The 27,019-nt window shown below is 51.2% G+C and overlaps 1 long non-coding RNA gene across 3 annotated transcripts; it reads left to right on the forward strand.

Moving 5' to 3' along the window:
* The first annotated feature begins 463 nt into the window (after positions 1 to 463).
* LOC123358239 lies at positions 464 to 7,934 on the forward strand. 3 transcript variants are annotated; one of them, XR_006575705.1, is made up of 3 exons: positions 464 to 520; positions 1,989 to 2,096; positions 7,875 to 7,934. It is a non-coding gene; the product is annotated as an uncharacterized LOC123358239 (long non-coding RNA). The 3 variants fall into 3 exon arrangements; XR_006575706.1 differs by lacking the exon at positions 7,875 to 7,934 and adding an exon at positions 5,416 to 5,437; XR_006575707.1 differs by lacking the exon at positions 7,875 to 7,934 and adding an exon at positions 2,813 to 2,869.
* The last annotated feature ends 19,085 nt before the right edge of the window (positions 7,935 to 27,019 follow it).

The following is a 27,019-nucleotide window of genomic DNA, read 5'->3' on the forward strand; positions in this document are numbered from 1 at the left end:
GCTCCGCTGGGGCCGAGGCGGCTCCGAGGCTTCTCCCGGGTTCCCCGGGGCAGAGTCACGTGCCCGCCCCCCCAGCGCCCCCCCCCCCCGGGGTCTCTCACTCCCGGGGGCTCCGGGCGGGGCTGGGGCGGGCAGAGCCCGGGGCTGCCCGGGGGGCGGGGCCCAGCTGGAGAAACCCCCCCCCGGCCGGGCCCCCCCGCACAGACCCCCCCGGGGAGCAGCAGCGGCTCAGCCCGGGCCCGGCTCACGCGGAGGCGGCAGCTGCAGCTTTGTTCTCCCGCCCGCAGCAGGGCTCGCACGGAGCATGCGCGATTTTACCTGCTGAAACCCTCCGTTACCTGGGCTGAGGAGAGAGCGGAAGCGGCCCCGGGGCAGGCTGGGAGATGTAGTTCCTGACTCTCCCCGGAGCGGAAGTGACGTTGGGGGAGAGACCCAGCCGAGTTGCAAACGCGCGCGGGCCCCTGCGGCTCTGCCTGGCTCGCGCGGGGCCGTTGGAGCCTCTCTGCCCGCCCCAGCCCCGGTGAGTGAGAGACCCCGGGGGGGGCGGGCACGTGACTCTGCCCCGGGAAACCCGGGAGAAGCCTCGGAGCCGCCTCGGCCCCAGCGGAGCCGCAGCAAGATCCGCCCCCCCCCGCTGGGATGGGGGGGCGGGGCCCGGCGGGGGGTGTCAGGCAGGGAGGGGAGAAGCTGGAGTTGTAGGGAGGGGAAGGTCAGTGGGACGCGGGGGGGGGGGCGGTTGAACTGTCTCTGGACAGCCAGGAAATTCCCGGGGGGGCGGGGAAGTGGCGGGCGGGGGAGGGGGGGGAGAAGCCGGAGCTGCGGGGGGGGGGAAGGTCAGTGGGACGCGGGGGGAGCGGGCGGGCGAAGGGGGGAGGGGGGTTAATTGGATCCTGTCCCTGTTGGTGCCACTCGCCTCTCGCCCCCGATACAAATTCTCTCCAGTTCTGCCCCTTTTCTCGCTCAGTGTCTCACCCGGGCTGTAAAATCCGGGGAGATTCGCCCCTTTCCCCGCCAACGAGCCGCTCTCCCGCCTCCCCCATTTCCCCCTGGTCTCTCCAGGAGTCTGATTCTCCACCTTCGGTTGCAGGTCGTGACACGTTTTCTCTGCAAATCTCAAAGGTTGATATAAAATACCCTAAACATTTGCTCCACTTCTCTCTAGTTGTTTGTTTCTAATTGAACATGCCCTGAGATTTCCCCCCCTCTCTAATTATAAAATACCAAGAAAATCTCAGATTTACCCCTTTTCTCAGCTTCTTGAACATAGATATAAAATGTTTGCAAATGTTGCCCATTTCCTCTCTCTTCATTTAACAAACACTGATGTGAAACACTGACATTTTACTGCACATCAGATATAAACTGATATAAAATCCCTTTGATTTTCCACTTTCCTCTCTATTATTTGCAAAAATAGAGCCAAAATCTCTCAGATTTCCCCCCTTTCTCTTTCACTTCTACGTTATTATCAAATATCAATTAAAAATCCTTTCATGTTTGGGGCTGTTCCCCATGTCTCTCAATCCCAGCAACTTCTCCTTTCTTGGAGGAAACCTGTTGCCCTGAATCACTGTCCATCCTGGAGGTTGCAGGGGGTTAAATTTCCCAGTGTTGATCTTTCCCCTCTCCTTTGAGAGCCATTTCTTCCCCCCTTTATCTCTGTTAAAATGTTTGCTGAAGAAAGAGACCAGCCACATCTTTAATACCCATCAAAGCCAGAGGCCTCCCCCTGTTTGGGGCTCAGTGGTTCCCAACCAGTAACAGAAGAGTTGGCCAGACCCTTTTTTTTATCTCCAGCTGGCACGGGATGAGGAGGTCTCTGTGAGTGCAGTGTGGGTCCAGAAGTATCCCAAACCCCATAGCAAATGGCCTCTGTGAGGGGTTGATTCCCCCTGTGCTAAGATGCAGCCACTTCTGGGGTGGATCCAGGGTGGCCATTATTTGCTAGTGACAGGCCATGGACTTTTCTTACCTTTCTTGCCCTCCAGATCTTCCATTCTCCTGTTCAAGAGACATCCCCCAGGGCTCCCTCTGCCTGTGTGACTGGCCAGCAGGGGGCGGTGATAACTCTCTATCCACTTAGTAGACACTCTGAGGTAACAGTGTTGTGCGGGGTGGGGGGAGGTGTCTGTGGGGGGAGATTGCAGGGGGCACCCTAGTGAGGTTGGTGGGTTCTGGAGATTTGGGGTTTCAGGGGGTGGTTGTGATGTGCCCAGCCCTGAGGCTGTGGGTCCTGGAGGTGGGTATCGCTGGGGGCTGTTGGCTGCAGAACAGCCGGGGTGGGCGTCTCTTGGGGAGGCGGGACAGAGGTTTAGAGGGAGCCTGGTGCTGTGCCAGGGGCTCCGTCTGGGCTTCCCCGGCTGGGTCCTGGGATCGCTGCCATGCCCAGTGCACAGAGCTGGGGGAGGGGGTCCCTGGCACTAGGTCAGGGGATGCCAGGGAAGCAGAGTGAGGGGTCCCACTGAAAAGCGTCAGGGGGTCCCACTGGGTGGAGGAGGGGGTCCCAGGCAAATGGCAGGGCAGATCCTGCTGGTGGGGGTGTGCGGGGCGGGTCCTAGGCAGGCAGTGAGGAACTGAGTTCCCAGTAGGCAAGTCTCTGGCTGCTGGGGGCTCTTGGTGGGGGGAACCCTTTGGGATTCCCAACCTGACAGTCATGGTCTGGTGGGGATTCCCTGGCCGGTGGGGCTTTGAGGGGTATCTGGGGTCCCTGGCTGGGGACTCTGGGGGCTGCGTCCCAGGGAATAGCTGCTGGGCCCCTGGCTGTGGGAACTTCTACTAACCATGATCCTTCTCTCTGATCAACTCGTGTCAGAGTCCTGGCTCCAAGCACTGCCGGGCATTCCCCAGTCACCGGCCCTGTCACTGTGATAACTTTCTATCCACTTATCAGACACTGTGAGTGTGAAATCACAGATTTTGCTTTTCTCCTCTTTTGAAAACTGCAGGAACTTTTGGTTCAGTTTAGAAAATTTGTGCCCCCAGTCCTGAGAGCAGCTAGGGGGCATCACGGTGAGAGAACAAAGAGGGACCCCTTGTCTCTCCCAGCAGATCCATCACACCCCTACTAGCCAGAGGCTGATACAACCCCATGGTGGGGAACCCAACACCCTCCCCACTGCCAGCAGCTGGATGTGAGGGGCTGGGACATCTTCCCTACACCTCCCTGGGGGTGCCCCCTTTCCATGTCACACCAGCCCCTGGATTCAGCACTGGAAGTCTGGTCAGTTTTCCCAGCCCTACCCAGGGGGTTGGTTTCTCTATTTCCTGTTTCACAAATTAGGGAATTTTCTCCCCCAACACCCAAGTGTTTGTCCTGAGGATCTAGGCCCACGTTAAACAAGTCCCAGCAGGTTTGTCACACACTGTCCCACTCCCCTTCCTCACCCAGGGTATTCCCTGCCCCCTCCAGCCCTAACTCCCCAGAAGTTGCCACCTCTTCAGTATTTCCTGCCCCTCCCCCTCCAGCAGGAACCCACCAGCAACCCCCCAATTACCCCTACCTGAGCTGGCGCCACTGCAGCTGGAGAAGCCCCCCCGGCCAGGCACAGAGGGGTTAATGCCTTCCTGTGCCCTGCAATCCTCCCCGCTCCCAGCCCCTTCCTGTGCCCTGCAATCCTCCCCCCACCCCCGCTCCCAGCCACTCCAGACCCTCTCTGTGCCCCGCAACCCCCGCCCCCCCCGGGCTGCAGCGCTCGCCGGGGCGGGCTGCAGCAGCTGGGAGCCAGCTGACACCCAATGCAGGGGCTGGGGGCGGGGAGCTGCTGCACCAGCCCCGCCCCCGCTTTTCTCCTGGGGAGCCCCGGCCCCTCTCCTGCCCCCTCCGGGCTGAGGCGGGTCCCCACGTGTCCCACCCCCTGCGTGGGGCCCAGGGGCGGGGCCAGGCCCGGAGAGGAGCCGCCCCTTCCTGCCCCCCTGGCCGGCAGCCGGGGCAGGGGGACCATGGCGGGGCCGGGAGCGCAGCGCGGGGGCTGCTCCAGCCCTGCAGCCCGCGGGGCAGCGCGGTGGGGCCGGGAACACGCGTGGGGCGGACACGCTCCTGCCGGGGGCGGGGTCAGGGCTGGGGGTTGGGCTGTGGGGGAGCCGGTTAAGCGCCCCGGGGCAGGCTGGGAGATGTAGTTCCTGACTCTCCCTGGACCGGAAGTGACATTGGGGGGAAGCGACCAAGCTGAGTTGCAAACGCGCGCGGGCCGCTGCGGCTCTGCCTGGCTCGCGCGGGGCCGTTGGAGCCTCTCCCGATCGGAGAAGGGTTGGTGCCGGTGGGGCTCTGGGCATGCGCAGATCGCGGTGGGAGAGCCCTTCATTAACCCCCCCGTGCCCGGCCCCGCTGCGGAGCTGCAGCCTCCAGGCCCCGGAGCGAGCCCCGGGGGCGGGGCCGGGCGGTGACAATGTCCCAGTGCCCGGGGGGGGACCCGGCATCTCGCAGCGCCGGGATCTGCTCCCGGGGGGGGGCAGCGCCCGTGGGGGGCTCGGAGCTGCTGCCCCCGCAGGAGCCCAGCGCCCCCCGGGCCCGGCCAGGCTCTGCCCTGGGGCCGTGCCGGGGGGTGCCGGGGGGAGGGGCCCGGCCCCACTGGGGTCCCTGCGTGGGGCTGGGGGGGGATCAGACCGGGCTGTGTGGGGCCGGGGGGGCCGGGCGGGAAATGTCGGTGCAGCCCGGACATGGGGGGGGGGGCAGGTGACCCCCGAGGAGCGGGGAGAGAAAGGGGGGGCTGAGATCCCCTCGGATTTACCGCTGCCCCCTCCCGTGGGGACCCCCCTCCTCCCCCGTCCTGCCCCCTTTCTCCCTAGAGAGCCACGAGCAGCACCCAGGGTGACCCCCCCACAACCCCTGAGAAGTTCCCTGTCCCCCCCCCCGATTGTGCCCCATTTTCTTTCCCCTTCGCCAATGGCCAGTTCAGGTCTCAGGTTTGGGGGGTTTCCCCCCATTTCCACCTGCAGGGATTTGTCCTTGTGCGGGTGGGAAATGGTTCCCCCCAGTGATTCCTGAGCTGGGCAGAGGGTGAATGGGCAGAGGCTGGGGGGGCCCTGAGACAGGGACACCTCTGGGCTGGGCTGGGGGGGCCACTCTCTGCTGGCAACGGGGCCTGGGAAGGGCCAGGAAGGGGAGGGAGGAGCAAGTGTCCCCCATGGAGACGGCCCAGCCCCAGGTTTCCCAGTCCAGCTACTCCCCAGCACCTGCTGGTCCTGTGAGTGTGAGGCAAGAAGAATCCATCTCATTCTGTTGTTGATTGAATATCCCTGTATAATCCCCTCCAATTTCCCCTCCTTTCTCTTGAACTGTTAAATGCTGACGTAAAATCTCCCAGATGTTGGTGCTTCTGTCTCACATTAGCAAATATTTAGTTTGTGCCCCATTTTCTCCTCAGTTCTGAAATACTGATATCGAATTCTCAAAAATCTTCCCGCTTTTCTCTCCAGGTGTGTGACTGAGATCAGGGCTTTTATCGTACTGAGCGTGGGCCTGTTCTGCCAGGTGCTGCAAAGACCCCAACTGAGATCTGGGCCCTGTTCTGCCAGGCGCTGAAGAGACCCCAGGTGAGATCAGACCCCACTGTTGTGCCAGGTAAAACTGAGACCTGGACCGAGATCACGGTCCCCCTTGTGCCAGGCAGCGCATGACTGTGACCCAAACCGCTGCCTCCATTGTGCTGGGCACTTCAGAGACCTTGACTAAGATCTCTGTCCCCGTTGGGTCTGGCCCTGCACTGACCCCGACCCAGATCACGCCCCACCACTGTACTGGGCACTGCACAGACCCTGACAGAGATCCTGCCCCCACATTTTGCCAGATGCTGCAGGGGCCCTAAACAAAATCCGGGACCCTGTAATGCTGGGAGTTGCAGAGTCCCCAACTGAGGTCAGGCCCCTGTTGTGCAGGGCTCTGCACAGACACTGACCAAGATCAGGGTCCCCATTGTGACAGGTGCTGCACAGACACCAAGGGTATCTCTACCCTGCCACTAAAACCCCCAGCTGGCCCATGCCAGGTGACTCAGGCTCAGGGGGCTCAGGCGAAGGGGCTGTTTAATTGCAGTGTAGGTGTCTGGGCTCGGGCTGGGGCCAGGCTGTAGGACCCTGCGAGGTGGGAGGGTGCCAGACCTTGGGCTGCAGCCCCAGCCGGAACATGGACACCACAATTAAACAGCCCCACAGCCTGAGCCGTGTGAGCCCAAGTCAGCGGGCACGGGCCAGCCGCCGGTGTCTGACTGCAGTGTGGACATGCCCACAGGGACAGAGAGACCTTGCCACAAAAAGCTCAAAGGCTAAATAGGCAATTATTCACAGCAATAAGATTTATAGATCCATTTGTGCACCAAAGTCCAGATAGCAGCATGTGTATGTGTGTAGTTTGGTTGGGGCTGGTGTAATTGTGCCCCCAGAAAATGTACATTTCCAGCAAAACCCCTCCTACACAGTACACCCAATTGTCCACCCCTTGCCATAGGCCATTGATCCTGCTCCTGCATAGTCATAGGAGAGGGGCACGGCCAAACATTTCCTTTGATGTGCACCATTTTTCATCACCCCTCCATTGATTCCCAGTGAGCTCCTCCCCTTCTCATTATTCCCATAGGGCTTGTGGGGCCCACCTTAGCTGCCGTTCTATTTCCAGGCACCATAGTAGCCATTACCCAGGTGCTGGCCTCCCAGTTGAGCATTTTGCATTCCCACACACATCTTCCTCTCCCCCCAGGTCAGCCTTTTGAAGCCATCCCCCACCCACCTCATGCTAGCAGGAAGACCAACACCACAGACAAACATCACAAAACATAGATCCATTGTATTCTGGGTTATTCTTCCGCTGGCGCCAGCATGGTTGTAGAGTGTCTGAAAAACGAAAGAAACAATTTCCACCCCCCTGGTGGGATCAGATTATTTCTTAATAATAATACCAATTCCTTTTACAAATTTCCTTGCTAATTGCAGGAAAAACAGAAGAATTACGTCCAGGCTGTCCTTATTTTGTTCTATAGTCAGGCTAGTGAATTACCCCACTCATTGATCATTTATTAAATTTATGAGGTGGCGTGCCTCAGTTTCCCACAGCTTCAGATTTCTGCTCTGTACACAGACACGCTCCTTAGGGTTAACCTGTCCCCCTTATTTTCAGGCTTGACTTGTTTTTTCACCTCCCTTTTCTGGAGGGCCATAATCTGAGTCTTCTAGGAGCTTGTTTGCTGAACAGATGCATTCATTATTCTCAGGTTCTTTGTGCTGCAAATGGCAGTTTCCTCCTTCCTCCATCAGCTGGGTATTGCATCCGCACAGAGTCTTTCTTGGCTTGCCTCTGGATTCAAAGCTATCAGCAGCTCAGAGACTGTTTCAAAAGGGACACATTTCACTTCCACCGGGGTTCTTATTATTGTTCACTTTCATCTTCTGCTCCAAAACACTGCTCCAAAGATCTGAAAAAGCAGCACAATCTACTATGCTCCTTTTGGAGCCCTAACAGGATTTTAATTAAGTACCATGTTTTGTTTGCATTTCTTTTACTCCTTTTCCAATATACACTGCACCCCCCACCACTTGCTAGTCACATTCCCAGACCCCACTGCCAGGCCCTCCCCAGTGATAGTGACTTTCTGACTCCAGCCCCACTCCTTTCCCCTGTGAAAAGACATCACCCAGGGCTCCCTGCCGGCCATGTGAGTGTGGGGCAAGAAGAATCCTTCCCATTCTGTTGTTGATTCAATATCTTTGTATAATCCCCTCAAATTTCCCATCTTTTCTCTTCAACTGTTAAATGGTGACACAAAATCTCCCAGATGTTGGTGCTTCTCTCTTATATTGGCAAATATTTAGTTTGTGCCCCATTTTTCCTCAGTTCTGAAATACTGATATCTAATGCTCAAAAATCTTCCTGCTTTTCTCTCCAGGTGTGTGACTGAGATCAGGGCTCTTATCGTACTGAGCGTGGCCCTGTTCTGCCAGGTGCTGCAAAGACCCCAACTGAGATCTGGGCCCTGTTCTGCCAGGCACTGAAGAGACCCCAGGTGAGATCAGATCCCACTGTTGTGCCAGGTAAAACTGAGACCTGAACCGAGATCACGGCCCCCCCCTTGTCGCAGGCAGCGAACGACTGCGACCCAAACCGCTGCCTCCATTGTGCTGGGCATTTCAGAGACCTCGACTGAGATCTGTGTCCCCGTTGGGTCTGGCACTGCACTGACCCCGACCCAGATCACGTCGCACCACTGTACTGGCTGACGGCCTTAGCCTGTCACAGTAAGAGAAGGCCATTCCACAGACAGTGATCTTTGATTCCTTCTTTTATACCTCTATAACTAGCTAAGTGATAAGAATACACCTACATTCTTAAAGTACAGGCCTTTGCAGACAGGCCTGAATATCTATATCCTAACACTTGGTTCTGCCTCAGCACAGGGGGCTGGAGTAGACGACCTCTCAAGCTCCCTTCCAGGCCTACATTGAAATAATTCTCTTTTGTGCTGTGTCCTGTTCTACGCTGAGCTGTTTTGCATGGTGCCATTTGGAACTGGGATTGCCCCATGTTGTGTTGCATAGTTTTATGGTGCATTGTTTTGCCTCAGCTTGTTTGGTGTCTTTGTTGTGTTGGATTGAGTTGAGCTCTTTTGCATTGTGTACTTTTATCCTAAGGTGTGTTAGTTTGCTTTGCGTTGCTTTCTTCTCCTTAGTAGTGTGTCATTTTATGCTGTGCAGTGTAGTTTTTTGTTGTTGTTTTTTTTAATGACCTGACACCACGTTTTTATTTGGTTTCATCTTGTTGTTTTTTATGTATCTATATTGCATAACATCATAGAAATGTAGAGCTGGACAGGACCTCAAGATGTTGTCATGTCCAGCTCTCTCTGCCAAGGCAGGACCAAGTATCTGTAGATTGTCTCTGACAGAGCTTTGTCCTACTTGTTCTTAAAAACTTCCAGGGAAAGAGACTCCCCAGCCCCCCTTGTAAGATTATTCCTGAGCTGACCTGCCTTAGCTCTGGGGACACCCACACAGATTGTAGTGGTGAGCAGCTCTGGAGAGAGAGGCGACCCCAGTGAGTGGCAGCTGGGTAAAGAGACTAAAGTTGGGAGGAGAAACATTGACGTGTCCAAGGTCACCCAGGCTGTCCGTGACTGAGCTAGAAATAGATCCCAGTTCTAGTGCCACCGTACTGCTGTTTCTGAAGGTCTCTGCCACCCTGGTGTTTTAGGCACTGGTGCAAACCCTTAGTACAGACAGAATTTACACTAGTGCGCTCTGGCACTGGTACACCATGTCCCTGTTTGAAGGCTTGCAGGAGATGGGGGGCAGTGACCTCCCTGAGGCCTGGGGCTGGCTGAACAGTGCAGCTGGTAAGGGAGGGGCAGCAGTGAGTGCTGGAGGTATGAGCCAGGAGCACAGCCCCACAGGACTGGACACTGACTTCTCCTGACCCAGGGGACACCCCCCAGCTGTGTGCAGGGACCGCAGCTGAGCTGCCTGCCAAGACAGCCTGTGCATCCATGGACAAACCACCTCTTCCTGCAGCCTAATACAGTGGGGTCTGGGGACCTTTCCAAGCTGCTGGTGACGGGGCTCTGGCGTTACCGGGGTCTGTTCCTGGCTCTGTCCCTGACCTGCTTGGTGACCTGGGGGAAGTCACAGCCCCTCTCTGTTTTCCTCCTACCCATTGTCTACTTGGATTGTGATCTCTTTGGGGCAAGGACTGTCCCTCTCTGTCTGTGCAGTGCCCAGCACAATGGGGGTGCTGATCTCAGTCAGGTTCTCTGCCATGTGCAGCAGGATGGGGCCCTGATCTCCATCAGTGTCTGTGCAACACAAGGCACAGCTTATAGACTCACAGACTTTAAGGGCAGAAGGTAGAGGTGTATTTCAGATGAAGTCTCATCAGTGCCTTGTATAACAGTACTAGCCCTTTCATGTGTCTGCTGGAAATACCTCACCTGATGTATCCTAGGACTGCATTAACCTATTTCACGGCTGTATCACATTGGCAGCTCATAATTATCCTGTGATCAACCAATACACCCAGGTCTTTCTCCTCCTCTGTCACTTCCAATTGACAAATCACCAGCCAGGGTCTGCAGTCTGTCAGGAGAGGTGTGCTGGGTTGTATTTAGGAATCTGAAAATAAAAGGTGAAGACGGCTGGTTCACAATATCCAATGAAATCTTGCAAACAATTATACAAATGGACCCTACTTCTGTTAAAACAACATGGTATTAATACTGATTCAAAACGGACATTAAAATTAGGAGAGAAACGCATGAGAAATGAACTGACACCTACTTACCATTTCTTACTGCCTAAAATGTTGACACTCCCTTACAGCATCTTTTTTCCAAAGCGATACACAGCACACAGTCAAGTTAATGAATGAAAGCACACCCATTATTGACTGCTTTGTGCTGCATGAGCATCTGATTAAGCACCTAATTACAACTGTACCACTGTAAGTGGAAATGCATCAACCCAGCTTAGCTCCAAGGTGTTTAGATGTGAATGAAAAGTTTCCAAGGCTTTGGCTACACTTAGCACTTCAAAGCGCTGCCGCGGCAGCGCTTTGAAGCGCTAAGTGTAGTCGGAGCGCCAGCGCTGAGAGAGAGCTCTCCCAGCGCTGTCCGTACTCCACCTCCCTGTGGGGATTAACGTACAGCGCTGGGGCTCTGATCACACTGGCGCTTTGCAGCGCCGCAATTTGCAGCGCTGGAGAGGGTGTTTTTTCACACCCTGCTGCAGTGCTGCAAATTTGCAAGTGTAGCCAAAGCCCAAATGGGTCACTTGCTGGAGGGTTCTCTGCAGCTTGAGAGCTTCAAACCACAATTTGAAGACTTCAGTAACTCAGACGTAGGTTAGGGGTTTGTTATAGAAGTGGATGGGTAGGATTCTATGGCCTGCTTTGTGCAGGAGGTCAGACTAGATGATCATAATGGTCCCTTCTGACCTTTAAAGTCTGAGTCTACATGGCAGAATGGTTAATGAAGAAAATACACTGAAATGCCTCTACGCAGTCCTGTTGACTTCTTCTCCTAATCCCCCCCTCATGAGTTCTGGCCTCTTGGTCAACTCAGCTCCCAGTCCCCCATCAGCTGTGCCCTCTCCCAACCTAACCCATTTCTACTGCAATTCTTCACCCTCCTCGTCCAGGCAGGGGGTTGGCGCTGCAGCCCCTAAGGTACCTGTGTTAATCACTGTCTCTCATACTGGGGCTATTTAGATTTCAGGGAACGATTCAGAATTACTGACTCTGGGAGGTGGGAGAGAGGAGAGGCTGAGAGAGCGTTTGCTCTTACGGCCACGTTCAACTGTGGTAGCCTCCATGTTACCTCATCCTCCCCCATGTGTCTCTGCTCATGTCAGTGTCACCTGATCATAATGCCACTGGCTTCAGCAGAGCTCCTAGACAGGAGCTACATCACAAGAGGGTTACGGTACTGAGAGTAAAATACATCACAGGGAGGGTGTAATTATCCTGAAGTGAAACATTCCAGTCTAGGAAGTACTTCATTACTTAAAATTATGCTTGACAGGATTGGATTTTTATGAATAAATTGCAGTTGTTAATTTCACTGTACACACACACAGATGAAAAAATATTTATATAGGTAATATACAGAAATGCTTCTGGAGAAAGTGGAGTTTGATTTAAGGATATTTACACTGTATATTTTGGGTGTGACATTGACAATTTCTCTTTGAACAGTTATATGATTTGGCTTTTGGACTCTCAACAGTTACTGTTATTAAATAATTGTCTGACGACCCCCATAACTTCCCACAGCTCTGAAAATTGAAATTGTGAAAGTTGAAAAAAGGGTTTAAAAATAAATATCGCTATCTATTGAAATTAAAAGAAATAGACACAATGAATTTTGTCAAACCCACTTAACAGCAATTGCAATATGCTAGGGGATGGAAATTCGCAACTAAGGCACTGTAATCGGTCGGTCGGGGCTCGACCCTCCAGCGGGCAGGAGGGGAGCCGCACCGACTCACTTCTGTTCGCCTGCTAGTCTTTAGGAGTCACTGAGAACAACGTTAGATCGCCGGGCCCTCTGGTGCCGGCGCTAGGCAAAGAGCAGTCCAAATAGGCCCTGGCTCTCTGGAGCAGGGGCTGGGCAACAGCAGTCCAAATAGGCCCTGGCCCTCTGGAGCAGGGGCTGGGCAACAGCAGTCCAAATAAGCCCTGGCCCTCTGGAGCAGGGGCTGGGCAACAGCAGTCCAAATAAGCCCTGGCCCTCTGGAGCAGGGGCTGGGCAACAGCAGTCCAAATAAGCCCTGGCCCTCTGGAGCAGGGGCGGGGCAACAGCAGTTCAAATAAGCCCTGGCCCTCTGGAGCAGGGCGGGGTAACAGCAAGAGGCAGAGCTCAGACCCTCAGGCAGGGCTGAGCAGCAGTTCAGTCTGTAAGCCCAAGCCCTAAGTCAGGGCAGGGCAGCACAACCGCAGCTCTAGCTCAGACCCTCAGGCAGGGCTGAGCAGCAACAGGCAAGTGCAGGCTTCTATGCCGGAGCGCTGGGTTGAGGGGGAGACTGCCACCCGTGAGTGGTGTGGCAGGGGGGGACACAGGCCCACCCACTCCACTGTGTCCCAGCCCGGGGCCCTAGCAGCGGCGTAGACCCGCTGCAGTCAGTGGGGATCCTGGCCGCAACACACTGACATGGGCACATCCGTGCCCTCAGCCGGACAAGGGTCGGCTACCCCCGGGCTACACTCCATCTCCCCCTCAAGGCCTACCTCGTCCGTCGCACCCAGTTCAGGCCAGTCGGTCTGCATCGGCTCCGGTGGAGGGCTTGGCGGCAGGTCCGGCAGCTCCTCTGGGAAGTTGGGCCAGGACTGCTCGGGCGGCTCCTCTGGGTAACAGCAGGGCCGAGGGGGCTCCTCGTAGCGGGCGCTCGGCAATCCTGGGGGCTCCTCCCAGTACGGGCTCCGGGTAGGCTCCGCGGGCTCCTCTGGGTAGTGGGCGAGGGGAAGCTCCGGCCAGGCCGGGCAGTTACCTTGGGCCGAGGAGGGCTCCCAGCCGGGAGCTCCTGCAGGCACGTCTGCTCTCGGCGACAGCTGGGTGCTGACTGAGCTTGGGCGTGCGCCTTTTCTACCTCCTGCCCCGTCCCTTGACTTCCGGGGGGCGGGGACTGGGGGCGGAAGTTCCGCCCACTGAGGTGTTGGCAGGGCAGCTCCCTCTGCCGGGCAGGAGGGGAGCCACACTGACTCACTACAGGCACCAACCTTAATTCTGCCCTGTAGTGACACCAGGCAATTGCCGTAGGGCTACGAATTAGGCATTTTAGTGTATATCGTTCCAAATTACAAATCGGTATGATCTAAAGACACATGAGATCTTTTCCTCAGGAAATCACCGTCACTGGGTTGTTTCTCTTAGTGGTAATTCCCAGAAGTGAACAGATTAATAACATTTTATCAGTTATGAAGTGGCCATTTCAGATTTCTGGGGAGCGTCTGTTATTTTGCACTAGGTCCTTGGAGAGACGGAATCTTGGTTTCATTTTAACTTCTCCATGCTCAGCAGCTTCTGGAATTTGGTTCAAAGTATTTACATGTTTCCCTGCCCTGTTCTTAAAAGTGCTGCTTTAGAAAGTGGGGAAGGGCAGGAACTGACTGCAGGATCAGTAGCTGAGTCCCTTAGATATTTATAGCTCATCGGAAGGAGGATGGGGATTGGTGGGTGTCTGGGGATTTAATAATAAACACACAAATATCATTGTTCTTAGTGAATTTTCATCTTCTAATTCCCATAACCCACTAATTATCCCTGGCTGCCCCCGGCAGTCTGGGGAGGGAGAACTAGTCAACTCCTGTGGCCAGTGTGGAACCGAAGGCACAAGGATCTTTCAGTGGCTGACTCAAAGTCACCCAGAGTGAATTTCACTTCACTGGATAAAGCCCTAGTTGCTGAACTCTGCAGAGGGGTGGGGAGGTGAGTTCCATCCCCCATTCTTGAGCAATTCTCACCCTGATCTCAGACACTACCCCACCTTCCCCTGCAGTAATGGACCCACTTGATGCTGCCAGAGCCAGCTGCCATGCGAGCTAGAGAGGACAGAGGCCCAGCTCTAGAACTGCTCCCCCTGCCCACAGCCCCCAAGCTATGCTAGAGTTGCCCTGACTTTCCAATCTGCAGATCAGTCCGGCTGTCCCCAGCCCGTGCACCCACCACACACAATCTTTGTGACAACAAACATCCCAGGATTGGGAAAGACCATCTGGGGCTGGCTGCAGTCTCCCGTTGCTGCTGTGAGGGGAATGGGGTGGTCCCTCATAGAGGATACAAACATACCCAGGCAGAAGGGAAATGTAGTTTCTTCCAGGGGTTTGAAATGTTTGGTTTAGAGTCCTGAGCTCTGTCTTCCTGTTTGTCTCCTCCTGCCACTTTCAGATCTCTTGGAGAGACAAGGTGGGTGAGGTAATTTTTTTAGAACCAATTAAAAATACCTCTTTGCTATCCTGGGACCAACATGGTACAACAACTTTCCCCTTTGTACCCCCTCCCCATCTCACCTCCCCCTCAGCTGAGACTGTCCCATGTGATAGGAAAATAAGGGTTCAGTCCTGTCGCTGGATTGGGTCTTGCCAGCACTAACGGGAGTGAAAGCCTGTGTGCATTAATGACAGCAGCAGCTCTGGGACTCGACACATAAGGAGAAGAGATGGGAGGGAGCAGGTTGTGTTTGTGCCAGGTGTGAGTTACTCGTGGGAATTCTGCACCGCTGCGTACGCACAGAATTCACGTCCAGCGCAGAATTTCTTTTTTTGGCTTGAAGAAGATACGTTCTGCCTGAGAAGTGCTACAGTTCTGCCTTTCACCCACCAGAGGCCCCTGTGGCACCAGAACAGGAAGCAGCCAGCGGGGTTCATCTTGGTGGTAATTTGTTGCCCCGAGCTATACCCCAAATGGGAGGAGAGTTAGTGGGTGCAACTGGGGAGAGTCCTGAGACACGGCTGCCGCTGCGGGTGGGGACAGAGTGGTCATTCTCGACTGGCAAGAGGGTGTGGAAAGGGCACAGGAGGAGCAAGTGTCCCCTATGGCGAGTGCCCAGCCCCAGGTTATCCAGTCCCAGATGCTTCTTCCCCCATCGTACCCCAAACCTCTTCACCCCTCCAGCCATCAGTTGCCAGGCTTCCCTCGCTGCTCGCCCTTCCTGACTGCAGAGACCCTCTGAGCCAGTCGTGGGTCAGGGCTCAACCCTCTGGCTGCATCCTCAGGGCACTTTCTTCCTCTCTCGGGGCACCATGCCACAGGGGCCCACAAATCTACATTGCTCAGGCTTTGGCTTCAGCCCCGGGTGGTGGGGCTCAGGGCCCTGGACTTCAGCCTCATGCGCTGGGACTGGAGCTTTCTGCCCTGGGCCTCAGTGAGTCTAATGCTGCCCTTGCTTGGCCCCTGCCCTGAAACCTGCTAGAGGCCCCCAGGGGGCCCAGGACCCCTAGTTGAGAACCACTGCCTTACCCCACGAATCACAGCCATGTTCAGGTTACTGCCAGTCATAGAATCTCAGGGCTGGAAGGAACCTCAGGAGGTATCTAGTCCAACCACCTGCTCAAAGCAGGACCAATCCTCAACTAAATCATCCCAGCCAGGGCTTAGTCAAGTCTGACCTCATGCCAAAGGACCAGTCACTTACTGAGGTCAATTGAATCTTAGATCTCACAACAAAGACAATACTTGTAGCCAGTCCTGTAATAACCTGTATTAAGACTTATTTAAAAGGAAAGGAGAGTTGTTTACAAAGTCAAAGCAGGTAATCCTATACATGCAGATGAATTACAGTCTTAAATTTCAAAAGGTAATAGAAGTTTCTATAATAAGCAAGCCCTATATCTTCCTTAGGACTAACCCAGGCTAATCAGCTGGGGATCTCTTGATTATGCCTAGAAACTTTGCCCCCCAGAGTCCAAGCAGCATACAGATCATCAGTTCCTTCTGTATGGGGGGTTTTATCCCCTTCCTGCCATGTGCTGAGCTGCAAAGTCAGCTAATGGGAAGTGAAGAGCACAACAACAGTCTTTTGTCGTCTTTCACATCGCATAATAGTCTATCTGGTGTTGATGAACCTTTCCTGCCAGGCAGGGTGTAATGCATTCGGCTGTCAATCAGCACGTCATCTAGGTAAAGTCTCTCTCCTGTCTGGTGATTTACAGAGCCACAGAGGCTCCCAATGCAACTAGTCAGATGATAACCCAGGCAGCAACTCACAAGCATTCAATAAAGTGTAAACGCATTCTTATAATCCTAATACCTAATACTAACACAGGTGAGTCAGACTGATTCCAGCGATGCGTTTGTCCCTGATCAGTGAAGACATGGGAGCTTTTGCAAGAGCTAACACCTCATCTGCCAGTGTCACAGGCAGGCTGGGCAGGGATGGTGTCTCTAGCCTCTGTTTGCCAGAAGCTGGGAATGGGCGACGGGGGATGGATCATTTGATGATTCCCTGTTCTGGTCATTCCCTCTGAAGCACCTGGCATTGGCCACTGAGCTAGACGGACCATTGGTCTGATGCAGTGGGCAGCTCTTATGTTCTTATGTTCACAGTCTGTATGAGGACTCACTGGGGAGCCACAGAAAGGAACAAGATGTGCTGAGGCAAGAAGGCCCAGTCTCAGAGCCCCCGGGGTCACACTTGTCAAAAGCTAAAACTAGGCCCGGCCCAAGAAGGGGGCACTGCCAGGAGAGACTCTACAAAGGCTAAAGCATCAAACAGTTAACCTGAGAGAGCTGCCTTGGGGACAGTGACACGGAGAATCCCCAGAGTGACTTCTTTGATTCTGCTCTTCACTGGCCTTTGGTTCATAGAATCATAGAACTGGAAGGGACTTTGGAAGGTCATCTAGGCCAGTCCCCTGCACTCAAGGCAGGACTAAGTATTATCTAGACCATCCCTGAGGTGTTTGTCCAGCCTCCTCTTAAAAATCCCCAATGATGGAGATTCCACAACCTCCCTATGCTATTTGTTCTGGAGTTTAACCACTCTGACAGTTAGGAAGTTTTTTCCTAATCTCCATCCTAAATTGCCCTTGCTGCAATTTAAGGCCATTACTTCTTGTCCTATCCTCAGAGGTTAAGAACATTTTTTTCTTCCACATCCCTGTAACAACCTTTTATGTACTTGAAAACTATTATCATGTCCTCTCTACTCCAGGCTAAACAAACCCAATTTTTTTCAATCTTCCCTCCTAGGTGATGTTTTCTAGACCTTTAATCATTTTTGTTGCTCTTCTGTGGACTTTCTCCAATTTGTCCACATCTTTCCTCATATGTGGCCCCCACAAATGGACACAGTACTCCAGTTGTGGCCTAATCCGCACAGAGTGGAGTGGAAGAATTACTACTTGTGTCTTGCTTACAGTACTCCCTCAAATACATCCCAGAATGATGTTTGCCCGTTTGCACTGTTGACTTATACTTAGCTTGTGATCCACTCTGGCCCCCAGCTCCCTTTCCGCAGTGCTCCTTCCTGGGCAGGAATTTCCCATTTTGTACATGTGCACCTGATTGTTCCTTCCTAAATGAAGCACTTTACATTTGTCCTAATTGAATTTCATCCTATTTACTTCAGGCCTTTTCTCCAGATCATTTTGAATTTTAATCATAGAATATCAGGGTTGGAAGGGACCATAGGAGGTATCTAGTCCAATCCCCTGCTCAAAGCAGTACAAATCCCCAGACAGATTTTTTTCCCCAAATCCCTAAATGGCCCCCTCAAAGATTGAACTCTTAGCCTTGGGATTAGCAGGCCAATGCTCAAACCACTGAGCTCTCCCTCCCTGGTCTATCCTCTAAAGCACTTGCAACCCCTCCCAGCTTGGTATTGTCTGCAAACTTGGTAAGTATAACAGAGGATGTTACTGGGCGGGTTTCACCGTGTCTCAGAGGGTTACACCCTGGTGGGAGGGGGCTATGCCTGTACTGGAATAAGGTCACTCTGTGCTTCACAGTGTGGCAGAACCTAGAGTGTCCATTAACAGGGAAAAATCCGGGGGGAATCAGCATGTGGAATGGACAAAAGCCCCCTCTGCATTCTCTCACATTGCCCTTCTCGTCCTGGCAGGCTACAGAATAACGTCCACGTTTTGCTCCAGATCATTTCATCCTCCCAAAGGGAAGGAAATGGCTGCAATGGAGCTGGCTCAGGTAAGGGATTCTCAGGGAGCTGGTGGTGGGTTCTGCTTGGAGGGAGAGGAGCAGTAAATGCATAGGAGGGTGGGAATTGCTAGAGGTGGTGGGAGGCAGGAACTATCTAGGGTGTGGAATGGGAGGGGACAGGATGTGACAAACCTGCTGACACTAGTGTAGTTTAGGGTGTGATGGGTTGTCACCCGCAGGGGGCAGTCTGGGGGGCTTCTGGGAACCGCTGTGCCCTCTAACCCTCAAGCTGGGCTGGCCCTTCTCACGCTGCTTTGCTGGAAATTCCTCCAGCCTCTGTTGTGTTGTGTTATCACCCAACACAACAGCAGGTGGTGCCAGGCATCCAACTAAGCTACCTGAGTGCTTTGCCTAAGCCACTCAAGGACACATAGACGACAACAGCCAATTTCCCAGCTGCCCAACCTTGCACACCTGCTGTAGTATAAATTTAGAATTATACCATCTTATAGTGCACAGGGACCTCTGTAATGTAAGTTCATTAATATAGTTCGCCTTCCCCTCGATATGGGAAAGATGTGCACAACAAGCCTGTGCTAACCAAGCTCAGCTTTTCCCCAAACACTTCACTCAAAATGCACTGATTAAGATAAAGCATAAAACAAGTTTATTAATGGCAGAAAGGTAGATTTTAAGTAATTATTGTTAGAACAAAAAAGGAGCCGGTTGATCCAGAGGCGGATATGAATACAGGCTTCTTTATTGTTACTTGTTTCCCTTGACCCAACTATCGAGTAAGTACTGGATCAGTTACATCACATGCCTTTTATCTAAGTTTGTATGTAAACACCTACATCCGTTACAACACCCCAAAACCCCTCGTTAAGTAGTAGAAACGCTCATACAATTAGTATACCCACCCCTATCCACTATCACAGTATTACACATATCATAGAGGCGTTTTTACCTTGAAAATACCGTTCTTTGCAATAACGTGTTGCCACAAATTTCCCTAAACAGCAGTTCTCAGGGTATGGAGGAAGGGTCAATGAGCAGTTCTCGGGGAGGGAGGAAGGGGCCATAAGCCAGGGCTTGTTTATGTAGCTGGGAAAGGAAGGGAGGGGGAGGTAACATTTCTTTTACTTTCTTTCACACAAAGGACATTCATTCCAGCAACTACATTTCTCATGGAGCTGCATCAATGTCAATTCTTACAAGCAACAGAGAGAGGAAAAATATGGCAACTTATTTGTTAAGCAAAGAATTACTGCCTGCTTATGCCTTTGTCCCCAATGCATGTCAGCACATTAGCAGCTTCCCAGCTGTTTTACTGAACCCTAATGTATCCCAACAATTCTAAGTGATAGCAAACAGATCAAAGCCGATTACTTAGCAGATAACCAAAAACTCAAACTAAGCCTAACATATTAGATGGTTAGAATTTGAATTAGCAATTTCTCACCCTGACTGATGGTACAAGCAGTCCCCCAAGTTTCCATACACAAGCTAGAAATCCCTTTACCCTGGGACCACCAGTTCCCCCAGTTCAGTCTTTGTTCCTCAAGTGTTTCCAGGAGTTCTCTTGTGTAGGGAATGAGGCCAAGAGATGATGTCACACCCCACCTTATGTAGCTTTTCCATATGGCAGAAACCATTTGTTCCAAACTAAGTTCCCAGTCCAGTTTGTGGAAAAATACAGGTACCAAAATGGAGTTCGTTGTCATGTGGTCTAGTCACATGTCCTAGCATGTCCTGCTGAGTCATAGTAGCCATGACTCATAGGCTGGCTGAAACATTCACAGGAAGGCTAAGCTCTTCCACGGTCCATTGTCTTTGTTGATAAGCCATCAGCTCTGTCTGGCTTCTTCATTGTTGTACCTGAAAGGCTCGTTGTGGGTGTTACCCAGAGTAAGCACATTTGAAATACAGATACAGAGTCAATATCCATAACTTCAGATACGAACATGATCCATGCACACAAATAGGATAATCATATTCAGCACATGACGCATCTTGCACAAAATGCATCATAATTATGTCCTAATCATATTATAACCATACCACTATGCTGAATATGGGGTGTAGTGTCAGATAGTGCCTAATTTCAAGGGATTTGGGAATGGAACTTCTCCTCTTTGTGGAACAGGAAATAACCCTCCAGCCAGGGCTGGGAAAACTTCTCTGAGTCCCAGTGCTGGAGCCTGAATCTACTGCCACTTCATTAGTTACCGCCACCCGCAATCTTTGTGATACTGCAAACTTTATCCATGATGATTTTATATTCTGTTCTAGGTCATTGATAAGAATGTTAAATAGCACACGGGCAAAAAGCAATCCTTGTGGGAACCCGCTAGAAATAACTCCACTCGACCATGGTTCCCCATTTACAATCCCAGTTTTTAATCTATTTAATGTATGCTGTGTTTATTTTGTATCATTCTAGTTTTTTAGTCAAAATATTGTGCTGAATCAAGTCATATGCTTTACAGAAGTCTAAATATATTACATCAATAATATTAGCTGCAACCAAACTTTTGATCTCATCTAATAAGGATATCCAGTTAGTTTGATAGGATCTATTTTCTCTAAACCTTTGTTAATAGGTACTAATTATATTACCTTCCTTTAATTCTTTATTAACGAAATCCAGTATCGACTCCTCCATTATTTTGCTCAGTATTGATATCAGACTGACACTCTTGGAATTAGCTGGGTCATCTCTTTTCCCCTTTTAGTATTGGCACAGCATTAGCTTAATTCCAGTCTTCTGGAATTTTGCCAGTGTTCCAAGTCCTAATTACAATCAACATTAATAGTCCACCACGCTCCTCCACCAGGTCTTGAAAAACTCTTGGATACACGTTATCTGGACCTGCTTATTTAAACATGTCTAACTGTAATAACTGCTGTTTAATGTCCTTGTGAGTTCTTGTTGGAATGGAAGGAGTGTCGTCGTCAACATCTTATGATACAAGTACAGCATCTGTTTTTCTCCAAATCCAGGAGAGAACACTTATTGAACACTTTTACCTCTTCTGCATTATTTTTGATAATTCTGCCATTTCCGTCTAGTAATTTATCACTACCATTGTTAGGATTAATATACTTTTCAAAACTTTCTTCTTATTTTCATTGATTGGTCATTGATTTCTGGCAGGACCCAACTGAGAGTGCCAATTCAGGACCACTTGCTCAAACAGGGCAGTCACAGCCCTAGGCTGGGGTTTTTCCACCTCTAAGGCAAACCAAACCAGCCAGACAAAAAGGACTTCGGTTTCACCCCACTGGCTAACCACAAGTCACACGAGCAATTTCCTTAGACACTCCAGTCTCCCAGTATCACCACCAGTGCCACCCATCCCGGGGAGGAATGGTTATGAAAACCAACACCCCAATAAAAGAAAAAGGTTCTCTCGATTCCAAAGAAACAAGCCCCAGACCCAGGTCAATATACACATCAGATCTTACCCACAAATCACGCTGTTGCCAATTCTTTAAAATCTAAAGGTTTATTCATAAAAGGAAAAAGGTAGAGATGAGAGGTAGCATTGGTTAAATGGAATCAATTACATACAGTAATGGCAAAGTTCTTAGTTCAGGCTTGTAGCAGTGATGGCATAAACTGCAGGTTCAAATCAAGTCTCTGGAGAACATCCCCCGCTGGGATGGGTCATCAGTCCCTTGTGTAGAGCTTCAGCATGTAGCAAAGTCCCTCCAGAGGTAGAAGCAGGATTGAAGAAAAGATGGAGATGAGGCATTAGCCTTATATAGGCTTTTCCAGGTGTAAGAACCTCTTTGTCCTTACTGTGGAAAATTACAGCAAAATGGAGTCTGGGGTCACATGGGCCAGTCCCTGCATACTTTGCTGAGTCACAAGTGGTGTCTGCCTTCTCTCCATGGGTCAGTTGTGTAGCTGATGGTCCTTAATGGGCCATCAAGCAGGCTAGGCAGAGCTAACACCAACTTGTCTGCGATGTCTCCCAGAAGCACAGCACCAGCTTGACATACAGACAGCATAGAGCTAATATTCATAACTTCAACTACAGAATGATACATACATACAGACAGCATAATCATAACCAGCAACCCATAACCTGGTCTTAGACACCTCATATTGACCCCCCTTTACATCAGATTTGGTGCCACTACAGGACCTTGGTTGCAACCCATGTTCTATAAGGTCCCAATTCATATCAATAATGTCACACTTCCCTTACCAATTTTCTACAATTCTGACCTTCTAACTCAGGGGTGAGCAACCTTTCAGAAGTCTTCATTTATTCACTCTAATTTAAGGTTTTGAGTGCCAGCTTGCGTGCTGCCTTCAGCACCCATGCCATAGGTTGCCTACCCCTGTTCTAACTAATATTCTTTACTACTGACTTCCCTTTTCTTTCTTATATTTTATTTGGAGAGTGTTTCCTACCAGGGAGCCATTAGTAGGGTCCAGAGCCAGCCCCATCTTCTATATCAAGCTCTGGCTAGTAGGTATGTGATAAATGTGAAGACCCTGCCTCCGTCTGTCAGCTGGGAGACACAGAGGTTCTCTCTTTCTACCCTCTGATGCCGCCTGTCTGTTCTAGGCAAGGTGGGGTGGGACTCTGTTAACATGTGCCTCCCGGGGCTTCCATTTCCCTGGTGCTGCTGTTCCGTGAATAGTGGGTTTGTGAGTGGGGCAGCAGGTACTGAGTGTTGGACTCTTGCTCTTTCAGGGGCCGGTGACTTTCGACGAGGTGGCTGTGTACTTCACCAAGGGGGAATGGGCACTACTGGACCCTGTTCAGAGAGCCCTCTACAGGGATGTCATGCAGGAGAACTATGAGACGGTGACCTCGCTGGGTAAGGAGTCCTGTCCCCTGGGTTATTAGAAGCTGTGGGGTCTCTGAAGAACCTGAGTAGTAATAACTTTATACCTTTATTCCTCATACAAGTTTTGACAAGTTTCCTTGCCCCCCATTTTTTGCCTTATCTCCCACCCACTAGTACCATTTTTGGACATTTGCCTTTTTGGTTCCGTCAGTCATTTTAAAATTGCATTGAATGTATCCTTATTGGCAACATTCATAACTACATTAATAACTGTAGCTTTCATGCCTTTTCCTCATTTTAAGAGGAAAATATGCTGCCTGTAGAATTCTAAATTGACTAAATAGGTGTGTGACTCATGCCTGGCTTGTGTGACAGTCAGATGAGCTCTTTTAGGAGAGCATGTAATGTTGCCGTTCAGGATCCCATGGCTGAAGGGATAAGCGAGCCGTGGGAGGGACGGAGATGGGGGGTAGTAGATATGCCAGGACATGGGGCGGGTGTGTGCAGGGTTAGAGCTAAGAAGCAGCAGGGAGGTAGGAGGCTGTGAGAGACGAGGAGAAAATACAAGAAGTTCTCAAGGTGCCGGGAGGTGGTGTTGGCTGAGAGTAATGGGAAGAAGGGGAGGGGAGTGTGGGGGAAGGGCACCCAGGAAGTGGGGTGGGTGGGTCAGTGGGAGGGAGGAGAGGTTTGGGGATTTGGAGCTGTGGGGGATCCCAGACCTTTAACCCCAAATCCCTACCAAAGCCTTGTTGCTTTAGAGCCTCCACTCCAGTTTTATTTCTGTTCAGTTTCACTTTATTATACATTTTTTTCCCCAAATATTATTTTAACTCTTGACCTCCCTCTCCCACTCATTACCCCCCTCCTCACATAACCTCCCCATCTCCTATGCACAGCGACCCCGGCCACCGATCCTGAGTCCTTGCTGCATCCTCCCTCCCAGAGCAGGGCCCCTACCCAGGCACAAATGGGCACTTCGTTGATGATGTCACAGGGTGGTATAGTCTGTACAATTTTTACACCTATAAGATTACATATTCCGAAGCCCTTCACACCAGTCGGGCTTATCTCTATATGCCGATACAGTCTGTTCCCCAGTGTTCCCTTCCCAGCTCTGATGCCGCAGAGCCTTGCCTGTGTCCCTGTTCCCGTTCTCCCCCTAACCAACATTCAACATTCATGGGGCCTCATCTGGAGCACTGTGTCCAGTTTTGGGCCCAACACTATAAGAAGGATGTGGGAAAATTGGAAAGCATCCAGCGGGGGGCAACAAAAATGGTTAGGGGACTGGAACACATGACTTCTGAGGAGAGGCTGAGGGAACTGGGATTGTTTAGTCTGCAGAAGAGAAGAATGAGGGGGGATTTGATAGCTGTTTTCAACTATCTGAAAGGGGGCTCCAAAGAGGATGGATCTAGGGGTACGTCTTCACTACCCGCCGGATCGGAGGGTAACAATCGATTTCTCGGAGTTCGATATATCGCGTCTCATCTAGACGCGATATATTGAACTCCGAACGCGCTCCTGTCGACTCCGGAACTCCACCACCGCGAACGGCGGTGGCGGAGTCGACGGGGGAGCCGCAGACGTCGATCCCGCGGCGTGAGGACGGGTAAGTAATTCGAACTAAGGTATTCGACTTCAGCTACGCTATTCGCGTAGCTGAAGTTGCGTACCTTAGATCGAACTCCCCCCCCCCGCCCCAGTGTAGACCAGGCCTAGACTGTTCTCAGTGGTAGCAGATGACAGAACAAAGAGTAATGATTTCAAGTTGCAATGGGGGAGGTTTAGGTTGGATATTAGGAAACACTATTTCACTAGGAGGGTGGTGAAGCCCTGGGATGGGTTCCCCGCGGAGGTGGTGGAATCTCCTTCCTTAGAGGTTTTTAAGATCAGGCTTGACAAAGCCTTGGCTGGGATGATTTAGTTGGGGATTGGTCCTGCTTTGAGCAGGGGTGGGACTAGATACCTACTGAGGTCCCTTCCAACCCTGATATTCTATTATGCCAATTTCCTTCCTCCCTCCTGTTTGACCCCATTTATAGAGTAATATTCTCAGCTATACCTTAACCAGTAATTGTGCTGAAATTTAACTAACCAATTCTAACATATTGTGACATAATTCTCTAACCCAGGCGTCGGCCACCTTTCAGAAGTGGTGTGCTGAGTCTTCATTTATTCACTCTAATTTAAGATTTCATGTGCCAATATTACATTTTAATGTTTTTAGAAAGTCTCTTTCTATAAGTCTATAATACATAATTGAACTATTGTATGTAAAGTCAGTAAGGTTTTTAAAATGTTTAAGAAGCTTCATTTAAAATTAATTAAAAATGCAGAGCCTTCTGGACCGGTGGCCAGGACCTGGGCAGTGTGAGTGCCACTGAAAATCAGCTCGTGTGCCGCCATAGGTTGCCTACTCCTGCTTTAACCAATTATAAACCACTACCCTAATTAACTTATACCTGGCAACATTAATTATACAGGAGAGAGAAACAATTAGAGAACCAGAGGTTTTTAAGGTCAGGCTTGACAAAGCCCTGGCTGGGATGATTTAGTTGGGTTTGGTCCTGCTTTGAGCAGGGGGTTGGACTAGATGACCTCCTGAGGTCCCTTCCAACCCTGAGATTCTATGATTCTATGATTCTATGATTAACGATGTAAAAGTGGTGGCCATAAAGATAAAGCAATACAGAAATGAGGGTTTCACAACCACAACCATTGATAAGTGATTTCTTGCCAGACAGAATGCTATCAAATTAAGGTTTCTTTAACCATCTTAAGATCCGGACAGGACTGTCTTCCTAACAGCCCAATAGCACCTTATTTCAGTGTGACTGGTTTGGGATGTGAGGATGTGACCCTTCGCTTCCCAGCTTATGGCTGCCCCTGCTGCTTAGCCAAAGGCCTTAGCCTAAGAACAAGGCCTCAGCCTATCCTAGTGAGAGAAGGCCCAGACACAGGCACACTGTGATTTTGATTCTTTGTTTTCATACTCCTGTAACTAGCTATGTGATAAAAATACACCTAAGTTCTTAAAATACAGGCTTTGCAGGCAGGCCTGAATATCTCTATTCTAACAGTGGGTTCTACCCCTTCCCCCAGCCTGTGTCTGTCTTGTCTATTTAGACTGTAAATTCTTCAGAGCATGGGCCATCTACTATTCTGCATTTGTACTGTGCCTAGCACAACGGAGACACACTGTTAGTTGGTCCTTAGGCACTCAGGTAATGCATATGATTAATAATAATAATAACTCTCCTGCCACTTGGAGCCAAGGAAGCTGGTCTTGGGATGTTACTGCTTAAATATGATCTGAGCTTAAAACCATGGAATATTCTTTGTGACAAGTATCCCACAAATTCCACCGACCTTCCTTGTTTTCTTTGCCTGGCGTAGGGTTTCTAAATTCCAAACCTGATGTGGTCTCCCAGCTGGAACGAGGGGAAGAGCTGTGGGTCCTGGACCTCCAGGGTTCTGAGAAAGAAGTGCTTCCAAGAGCTGCCTGCACAGGTGAGGACTTGGTTAAAGCAAGTCAAAAACTGTCCGTGAATACAGGAAACATTCGGGATGCCCTACAAAGACCTTGTGAGCTCTCCAAGTTCAGGATTGTTCCCTGCAGATGCGGAATAATTAGGCAGATGTCACTCATGGCTTCCCACCTATCCTGACTAACAACTGGCAGCAGATCCCTACCTGATCCCACTTTCCCCCCTCCATGTTCTGGTGAAATGCAGACCAAAACTGATCCCTTCCTCTCTCCTCTGGGGAAAATCAGCTCCTGATAGGTTTGATCTCTCCTGCACATATTTTGGTTTGTTCATCCCTTTTAAAATTCCTGTCTCTGAGATTTCCTTTCTCTCAGGCACAGGGAGTGACCTATGTCTGGATTCTCTCTGTCTCCCATCAGGTGATAGGATGGTGCGTGAGAATGAGGAGCAGAAACCCCAGCAGGAAGATGCTGAGCAAGGAGCACCACGTGGGACGTTATCAGAAAGACCCAAAGGGAATGTTTCCAGGAGTTGTGCACTCCGAGAAACAGTAAAAGCCTCTGAGACTCAGCAGAGGCCAGAGGAGAACTTCAGTAGCCTCTCAGCCCTTATTACACATGAGAGAATCAACTTGGAAGAGACACACTACACATG

Source organism: Mauremys mutica, unplaced genomic scaffold (assembly GCF_020497125.1).
Source record: "Mauremys mutica isolate MM-2020 ecotype Southern unplaced genomic scaffold, ASM2049712v1 Super-Scaffold_100033, whole genome shotgun sequence".
NCBI lineage: Eukaryota > Metazoa > Chordata > Testudines > Geoemydidae > Mauremys > Mauremys mutica.